The sequence below is a fragment of the Lampetra planeri genome, chromosome 37 (assembly GCF_965212315.1).
Source record: "Lampetra planeri chromosome 37, kcLamPlan1.2.h2, whole genome shotgun sequence".
Lineage (NCBI taxonomy): Eukaryota > Metazoa > Chordata > Hyperoartia > Petromyzontiformes > Petromyzontidae > Lampetra > Lampetra planeri.
The window spans coordinates 6,867,471-6,877,663 of NC_136143.1; the positions used below are offsets into that span (position 1 = coordinate 6,867,471).

General features: G+C 48.3%; 1 protein-coding gene across 7 annotated transcripts in view; it reads left to right on the top strand.

The window, feature by feature from the left end:
• The first annotated feature begins 1,750 nt into the window (after positions 1-1,750).
• Positions 1,751-10,193, top strand: part of LOC144730989 (rabphilin-3A-like) — a 57,696-nt gene continuing 49,253 nt past the window's right edge. For all 7 annotated transcript variants that reach the window (XM_078611917.1, XM_078611923.1, XM_078611929.1 and 4 more), the window contains exon 1: positions 1,751-1,880. The gene's annotated coding sequence lies outside the window, so the exon portion shown is untranslated. The remainder of the gene's footprint in view (positions 1,881-10,193) is intronic.

A 10,193-nucleotide genomic window follows, 5' to 3' on the forward strand; every position in this document is an offset into this window, starting at 1 on the left:
TCATAAAAGCGTGTTTTAAAAAAAGTGTTTTTAAATATTACTTATTTGACTATGCAGTCGTCCCCTCGGCTGTGACTGACAGGGTCAGAGGTCGGCAGACAGAGGACACCGTGCGGCTTTCAGCCAAGAGCAGCTGTTTGCACAACGTGTCCCCAGAATCAGAATGTTGATATATACTGGAGGAATCCGATGCGCTATAAAGCTATTTTTCACACATGTCCAGTAGGAGCGGGTCAGAACGTTACAATATCAAACAAAACAAAAGTACGATAGGAGTGCAAAGTATAGGAAAGGTAAACAAGCCACTTAAAATAAATATACAAATACAACTAAACAATGTTTCATCTTCAATCTTGAGTAAATCCCAATGAGCTATTAGCATCTTTTTCGGAAGCTACCTGGCCACAAATGATAGCTCAACGAAGTGACTTATCGTGTAAACGAAAAGGCAAACAGATGCCTCATATTCACAGACGAGAAGAAACCCTGCTGATGACTGCAGGGTTATGGTTACACAAAGACACCGTTCCTCCGTATAGCCTGAACAGACTGTTGGGGCAAGTGCTGTTAGCGAGTAGCACCTGTGAAAGCTGACACGGCACACGAGGGGGTGGGTGGCCAACACCACGCCCGGCCGCCTTTGTCTCCACAGTGGCGATGTTAACGGTGATGATGATGCTGATGAATGGCGTTACAGAATGAAGAATGAAAGGGAAAAGAACGAGAGGAAGGGCCAAGTGTGTGGATGCTGGAGGAGCTGAAGGGATGAAGGAGTTTATGGTAATAAAGCGGAGGGGTGGGGGTAGAGAGGATGGAGAAGGTGGAAGCCACGTGGCTAATTAAATTAAATTTTATGTTTACATTTCATTCATTAGAGCGCCTTCACTCAAGGCGTTTGACATACTTAAAAACCCCGTGACAGAATCGAATGATTAAGATGGCAGGGGCGTGCAAGGCTTGAGGATTGAGTGGCATCACTAAGAGGGTACAGTAAAACCTGGGGCTCAGGTAAGGGCTGCAGGGGAGGGACGAGAAGGAGTGGAGGGACGAGCAGAGGGAAGATGAAGAGAATGGGCGATAGAGAAGAGGTGATGCTTTGAGAGAGAGGAACGGGTGAGGGTTAAGGAGGGGGACTTCTTCATCTACAGGGGTAGTGCTGAGTCTAAAAACAGTGTTGAGTCTCTGGGCAGTGTTGAGTCTATGGGGCAGTGTTCAAGTATATTGGTCAGTGTTGAGTCTATGGGCAGTGCTGAGTCTATGGTGCAGTGCTGAGTCTATGGTGCAGTGTTGAGTCTATGGGGCAGTGTTGGAGTCTATGGGCAGTGTTGAGTCTCTGGGCAGTGGTGAGTCTATGGGCAGGACTGAGTCTAAGAACAGTGTTAAGTCTATGGGCAGTGTTGAGTCTATGGTTAGTGCTGAGTCTAAGAACAGTGCTGAGTCTCTGGGCAGTGGTGAGTCTATGGGTAGTGTTGAGTATATGGGCAGTGTTGAGTCTATGGGCAGTGTTGAGTCTATTGGCAGTGCTGAGTCTATGGGCAGTGTTAAGTCTATTGGTCAGTGCCGAGTCTATGCGCAGTGCCGCTTAATGTAGAGGGGACGTTGATTCCAGTGGGGGAGGGCGTGCAAGGAGGGAGACGGACCGAGCACCGGTTATGGAGTTGGGACCGAGACACTGAACTTGCCACACACCGCAGCTCGCCACGAGAGGCGCGGTCCACGGCCACCGGCATCTGGTGGCGCTGACGTCACGCTTCCGCAACAATTGACACACAGACGGACACGCCACTTGTTGCTTGCCACACGAGTTGCGTTCGAACGGCGTTTGTCACCGAAACAAACACGGATCCTCTGCGAACGCGCGCCTTCTCCGCCTGCAACGGGTGAGTGTGGACGAGTCTGGGAGGGTTGAGTGACTTTGTGGGCGGAGTGTGAGTTGGTTTTGAGTGACTTGTGAGTTTGGTGAGTGCTGTGGATGGACGTGTCAGCTGGTGTGGTGTGTGTCAGTTGGTGAACGTGTCAGCTGGTGTGTGTCAGCTGGTGTGTGTCAGCTGGTGTGTGTCAGCTGGTGAACGTGTCAGCTGGTGTGTGTCAACTGGTGAACGTGTCAGCTGGTGCGTGTCAACTGGTGTGTGTGTGTCAGCTGGTGAACATGTCAGCTGGTGTGTGTCAACTGGTGTGTGTGTGTGTGTGTCAGCTGGTGCGTGTCAGCTGGTGTGTGTGTGTCAGCTGGTGCGTGTCAACTGGTGTGTGTGTCAGCTGGTGAACGTGTCAGCTGGTGTGTGTCAGCTGGTGAACGTGTCAGCTGGTGCGTGTCAACTGGTGTGTGTGTCAGCTGGTGAACGTGTCAGCTGGTGCGTGTCAGCTGGTGCGTGTCAGCTAAAGCATCTGCCAAGTCATCTCAGTCGGTCAACCCGCGGCAACCTGGGTCTGTTCCGTGACCCCCTGCCGCCAGCGGGCCTTGGACACTTCACGTGGCCGCAGAGTGCACCTAGCCTGGCACGAGCGCTACTTTGTGGTTGATGAACATCGGTTGGTGTTGCGTGGGGAGTGGTTCGCGCTCCGAACCCGACCACCCGGGTTCGAATTCCCGCTCACGTCCACCAAGCACCAGTGACGATTAACCGAACCGGTCTTGGCCCTCCTCTAGGTCGACTCGGCCTCAAATGCGTACGTGTGTATAAGCATCGCCACTGGGAAGCGCAAACAAAGGCGGTCGGGCGTGGTTACTCGCTATCAGCACCTGCCCCTGCAGTCTGTTATTAAAAACAGATTTTCGGGTGATATATTGTCTTTGAATGTCAGCCAACCCAAGGCACATTGTCTCTGGCCCGTGACCTGCCAGCGAGCCTTCGACATGCTTCACATGACGCACCTAGCCTGGCACAAGCGGTGTGGTGACGTCACCGCCACTTAGTTCAGATGAGTTGTCAGCAGTTGTCAGGAGCGGGTCTGTGTGGTTGAATGTGGCCAGCACCAGTGACGATTATCTGAACCGGTCCTGGGCCTCCGCCCTAGGTCGACTCAGCCTCAAATGAGTACCTGTTGCGGTGTGCAAACGTCGCTACTAGGAAGACAAAGGTGGACGGGCGTGGGGCGTGCCGACTTTCATAGGCGCTACTCGCTAACAGCACTTGCTCCTACAGTCTGTTAAGGCTACACGGGGGAGGGTATATTTGTCTTGTTGTTTGTGTTTCGATTTAAAGCTTTCGTGACTGCAGGGATTCATCTTCTTGGTTCTTTCGGTAAAGTCACGTAGAAGGGAAATAATAAAATAATAAAAATAAAACATAATACAATTAAAGTCACGTAGAAGGGAAATAATAAAATAATAAAAATAAAACATAATAAAATATTTTATTATGTTTTATTTTTATTAAAATATTTTATTATGTTTTATTTTTATTATTTTATTAGTTCCCTTCTACGTGACTTTACCGAAAGAACCAAGAAGTTGTTGTTTGTGGTTGCATGTGAATGAGCGAGTGGGGTTGCTCAGTGCGTGGGTACGTGATTAAGCATGGCCAAATAACCCCCACGACTGACACAACGTGGGGCAGGTGTGGGTGGCTCTACAGGAGTGGATTGACAACAGCGCTGCTGCTGTTCATATAGACACGCGCTCCTGTTTTGTTAAAGTTGTGAGTCAGAGATCATGACTAATGCAGTTTGTTTTATTTGCTTATAATGGGGATCTGTTTCCGATTGAACGTTAAGCGCATTTCATGGTGTTGCACTTGCATTGTAATAACGGTAATCGTCTATGCAACTACAATTTATAACTTTTTTAAAAAAACATTTCTCGTTTAACTTAAACGTGTAACATACATTTCAATGGGTGAAAACGTTCGACGATTGCACAGTTCAAGCAAAGAGCGATGTCACATTTCAACCACGTGACGGCACATGTGGTGGGAACAGCACGCGAGTGATGGGTGCGGTGGATGTGATGGATGTGATTAATATGATGGATGTGATGGTGGGATGGATGCGATGGATATCACAGAACCGCCCTCGATCGCTTTCTGTCCACGTCACGTTTTCGGTTCAAAGCGAAACTATTTATCTTTCGAAATGTGATCAATATACCTTGGCACGATATTCAGATCCTTTTCGGGACAAATCCGAAATCGGGAACACGCCACTAGCCGACGCTTCTGTTTCCTATACAAAACGACCAGACGTAATCCCATCGGGGCCAGAATCTATCTTTATTTTTCAATGCAGATCTGCGTTCAAATAAGCGCCACTGAAATGCCTCCGAATGGGCGTGTGGCAATTACTCTTTTTTTTCGACAGACCTCCACACCCACGTGAATGGTTGTTAGGGCCACGTCCTTTGGCGTTCGAACCCCGTCACGGAGACAGATCGGGTCGGGGCAGGTTGGGGGGGTCATTAGCAGGTAATGTCAACAGGTGTGGAAAACTTAAATCGCGCAGTTGACTGTACCACACCACGCCTACTGCGGCAACCACCACGTCAAACCGGAATATCTGCTCCGGAATTACGCGGGTCACCGGTGCGGACGCAACCGGTAAAGCCCACCACCATCACCGCCACCATCACCACCACCGCCACCACCACCATCATCACCACCACGACCACCACGACCACCGTCACCACCACCATCACCACCACCACCATCACCACCACCACTATCACCATCATCACCACCACCACCACCGCCGTCGTCGACGCTTTTCGTCATCGGCAAGGATCTATCCGCTGCTGGATGAAGGCCTTCCCGTACCGGTGCCATCGCGAGCACGCGAAGCTGCTCGGCTTGGTTCGCGTCGCTCGCGACACGTTGGGTACATCGGAGTAAAATGTTAACGTTCACTATCCGATTTCCCAATGAGTTGCAAGGCAATATTATTTGTCATTTAAAGTGTCTAAATATCCGATTTCCCAATGAGTTGCAAGGCAATATTATTTGTCATTTAAAGTGTCTAGATATCCGATTTCCAAATGAGTTGCAAGACAATATTATTTGTAATTTAAAGTGTCTATTTGTAATTGCATCTCAGGCGCTGTATACGTGGGGGGTGGGGGCTATGATGTGGATTTAAAATACCCAGGAAACGTTTTGCCAACGTTGGCATGTTTACTGGGTACGAGTATTGACGAAGACAATTCGAACTGTTTAACACGCAGGAGGCTTTTCGCGACCAATATCATCAATAATATAGAGTTGTTTTGGGGGGGGGGTTAGTTTGCGTAAATATAAATGTGCCGTTAAACCCGCCACCACCCGACACAGCCAATTAGTAAGGGTTGTCTGTCACGTCAACAGAACGTGCCAATTCGTTACTAGTACAGCACACCGGTGTGTTGGAAGCAAATCCACAACAGTTACAATCCGAGTACGACGTTTCGCCAGTAATTACAATTAGCTTCATCGATTATGCGAGTTGTAATGCTACGTGACAACCCCTTACCAATTGGTGGTCTCGGCTGGTGGCGGGTTTAACGACACATTTATATTATTTACGCGATCTAACCCCAAAAAAAACTATATTAGGGAAAATTAAAACTGAAAACCAGGAACGTGTGTCAAGAGACATGGCGATACGCACGTTCGATCACATTGTGAGAGATAGATGTAAAGGAGAGGAGAGCACGTCACTCGAGATCACGTGCGGCAGGTGAGAGACCTCGTAGCTGACTGCTGCTAAAATGAGCCAGCAGACCATGACAGCAGACGGTCGCTGTGGAAGGGACGACGATCGGGAGATTGATCATTGGTTTTTTTACCCTTATCATATTTTTACTGGCAAATGAGGTCCCCATGGTGTAAATGCTTAGCCCGAGCTCTCATACTCTGATGGTGCATTGTCTTTGAGTTGTGCGCCTTTTGGCGTCATCTGGTCCAACACCATGTGAGACTAGGCTCTAAGGAAAGCTGTCTCGGGTGTGGACCAATCAACTTCAAGGACAGTGCAACATTATCAGAGTTATGTTTTTTTGTTTGCATTATGGCTGCAGGTATTGTTGTCTATGCAAACATGACTCCTCGTAAAAAGGTGTCAGTTTTGTTGCCAGATAGAAGGGTAAAAAAACAATTATCATATTTTGACTGGCAAATGAGGTTCCCATGGTGTAAGTGATCGGGAGATTGTCGAGATTCGGCGACGAAGTGGCGGCTGAGTGCGGGGACGTGCCTGAGAGCACGTGCACCGCGGAGATGGAGCACATTAAACGAGACAGATCTACAAGTAGGCACGAGGTGGATCCTGCAAGAGGATGGTGACGGCTTGGGGAGGCCTTCATCCAGCAGTGGGATCGATCATGGTTGACGACGATGACCCTCCGTGTGCTCCGTCCCACCGGCGGCGTTAACGAGCAGATTCACTATCGATCAGAGTCGTTAATTATGCGTCGTCACGGTCAACCTTTGACCTCTGGTGGGCAGTCGGATGTCCTCATCGCTCAAGCATCGTTGATTTAAAAAAATACATCACTTGGTTGCCGAATGTATATTTTTTTTTGGTCGTATTTTTGACGCAGGCTGCGATGATGTAGTCGCGTTGTTAGCAGTGCCGGATTAAGCAAGTGCGGGGCCTGTAGCATATGCTATAAAGGGACCCTAACTTAAATAAATAAACACGTAAATATTAAAACACAAATGTTTTACTTGCATAGTAAAGTAATCGTATTTTTTAATTTGCTATACAGCCAGATCATACGACAAATCGCTAACCTTAAACACCCAGTCGTTCATAAAAGTTGAAGGCAGTACAGTATAGTACTATAGTAATAGAGCAAGTGCAGAATCACTGAACCGGAATTGATAGCTTGAAAGCATTTAGCGCGGGACCCTTGAAAGTGCGGGGCCCGTACTAGGATAATCCGGCACTGATTGTGATCCGGTGAAAATGTTGCTGCCCCTCTCGCCAACATTCATAATTAGGAGTGGACCAAACGATTAACTCGCTCGAGTCGGCCAGACTAAGAGAATGACCGTGAATCTCTCTCTCACTTTCTCTTCAGAATGGTCTTTGAAAAGCAACTTACAACACATCGTACCTTACAACATATCTCAAACTGACGACATAGCTTGCAACGTATCGCAAAATGTAATCTCCAGCGAAATGTCGTATCAGATTGTCAAGATATTGCTTGCTTTTCAACATTCCTCCGCCGGTTTGCTGAAAAATCAAATCAGTTGTAGGCATTTTTTCCCATGAGGTGACAACTTGATGTGATTGGCTCTGTCGGGTGGTGGAGGGTTATAGTAAAAAAATAACCATTGCCATTGTACCTACATGGCAATCTAACCCAAAATAAAATAGTCATGAATGGCAACGTATCATCATCACTGTGTGTTGAGTGTAATCATTCGTTGGATAGCATCAATAGTTGCTAGATGTGCAGCGTGAATGACCTAGTTGACATCTGTGGAAAACAAGCTTCATAGCTCATCAGGTTCCTCCAGGATAAATAAAGATTCTAATGGGACCTTTTTGCCTTTGATCAAAGTATGAAAAATAAGAATAGGTTTTACATTTTCTGGCAATAGAACAGGCGTGTTAAGATGTTCAAACTCCAAATAGATACATTTGGCAAGGAATGGAATCTGCATTAACCACACACACATGCTGGTGGTGAATATGCAAAAAAAACAAAGATTGGCAGAGCATGCTTGTTTGCACGTTCACCACAAGTGCGTGTGGTTAATTCAAACTCAATTCCTTGCCAAATATATATATTTGCTACTTGAACATCCTAACACAACTGTTGTATTGCCAGAAAGGGAAAAAAACCTATCCTTATTTTTCATAAAGATTCTGATACTTAAATCCGCCGGCCAAGACTCTACAGCTTGCCTTTGACGAGACCCAGACAAAGACAAATAAATTGCTGACTAAATTCACACTGCATCTCACCGACCCCTCACTCACCTCACCTCACCTGACCACCCAAAACCCCCCATCCCCCATCCCTCACCCATCGCATTTCCATTTCGTTTCTCCGGTTGCCACGTGGCGACAGAGACCGAAGCTGCCGTCTCCACGGTAACCTCATCATCCAATGGCGTCGCTGCGCGGTTGCCAATGGCAACGGACTGGGGGACCTTGGGCCGGAGTGGAGGGAGGGTGGCCTTCTCTCGGTTGCCTGGCAACCGCTCAAGCGTCCACCCCCCCCACCCCTCTTCAGCGTAACTCGCTGAAATCTAATGTAGTGGCAGCAGGCCCGGAAATGATGAGTGGCAGCACACAGGAGAAACACAATATAATTAGGGGGGGGGGGGTGGGGAAGGATACACAAACCACACGCAACGGGAGGACGGTCCAGTGGCCAGTCTCTCGGAGAGTTGGGTGCCCCATCAGCTAGCGCCAGTGTTGAGAGCTGGGTGCCCCATCAGCTAGCACCAGGAGAAGCTACCACAGTGTTGAGAGAAGGTGCCCCATCAGCTAGCGCCAGTGTTAAGAGCTGGGTGCCCCCATCAGCTAGCACCAGGAGAAGCTACCACAGTGTTGAGAGAAGGTGCCCCATCAGCTAGCGCCAGTGTTAAGAGCTGGGTGCCCCCATCAGCTAGCACCAGGAGAAGCTACCACAGTGTTGAGAGCTGGGAACCCCATCAGCTTGCGCCAGTGTTGAGAGGAGGTGCCCCATCAACTAGCGGCAGGCGAAGCTGCCACTGTTGAGAGCTGGGCGTCCTGTCAGCTTGCGCCAGGAGCTGCCCCGGTGTTGACTTTGTCTATCAGGAGAGGGGCATCTGGTCAGGAAACAAGTGTGCAATTGTTAACCGCTTGAGGGTGGTGGTGGTGGTCGTGGTGAATGTGATGCAAGCCACAAGCTGTTCGGTTATGGGGGTCAGAGCAGCAGACGTTCCGCTTGCTGCTCATCGTCCCAAAGGACAGAGGCCGTCATCCAGCAGTCGATAGGCCAAGGCTGATGATGATAGCGATCTTCTAAGGTCATAGTTCAGCACACTGGTCGGCGTTGGTGAAGGTTTGGGGGTTGGCGTGGGAGGGGGGGTGAAAGGGGGCAGTGGACAGGGCCGGGTATTGCACTGTGATGTTGGGTTTAGCGCATCGCGCTACGAACCAAGTGACCCGAGTTTCATTCCTGCCCACAGCTGACATCAGTGATGAGCGATTCCTGAATTGTGGCAAAAGTGCACGGCCGCCGTGCACTTTTGCAAAAGCCATTAGCAGTTCCTGAATAAGAGCATTGTGGTCTTTTTTGTCTTAGGTCACCGTCAAAATAAATTTGAGCAAATGTGGCGGACTGACAGGCAGCAGCAGTGATGCGGGGAAAGGACAATCCTGGACTGGTTTTGTCATTGTGAGGACTCATCACCACCATGGGTTTTGTTTGTCACTGACAGATTTGATTACTCCTTTTTATTTTATTTAAATCCTTTATATTAAGTTCGCTTGCTTGCTTAGGACCGTGCAAATCTTTCGGTCGTTTTTTAACCCACTTCCCGTGATCCGATCGAGCTGACATTTTCCACACAGACTTGTTGTGCATGACAATTTCCAAAATTTTACACTTTTTAGGACAAAAAGATTATATTTAATTACCAATTGCTTAATGCTGCCATGCAATAATCTGACCCATAGGTGGCAGCCATCTCAAGCCAGAGGACGAGAGGACTCTAGCCGCCACGCATATAAAGGATTTATAGTGAAAAACTTTGTTTTTACGGGTTATACTTGTTTCTTGGTTCTTTCGGTAAAGTCACGTAGAATGGAAATAATAAAATAATAAAAATAAAACAATTAAATAATTCTCACGACGTTTCGGCCACAACGCAAGCAGCCATCCTCAGGTGGAGAGCAGGTCTGTCGAGTAGACAGAGTCAGAGTCTGAAAAAGATTTGATTACTGTTGGCATGAGCCAAGCTAATGGGCTCCGTGGTGTTGGAAGTGGGAGCTCAACCTACGTGGTGTACTATTACTGCATTACTGTACTGATGAGTCCTAATTACCGCGAAACCGGTTCACGGTTCTTTATCGCTGCATCACTGCTGCTGCTGTTGTTTGTTGGTCACATTTGCTCAAATTTCCTTTGCCGGTGGCTTCAGAAAAAGAGGACCACAATGCACTTCTTTGGGAAATCCTGATGGGTTTGTGTTTCCTCCCCCACCCCATGCCCAGAGAGCTTCTTTCTCGGGAGCTGCAAGCGGCACGTGGAGCGAAACGTCGGACATTGTGCCGCGTGGTAGTACAACCTGAGAGCACCA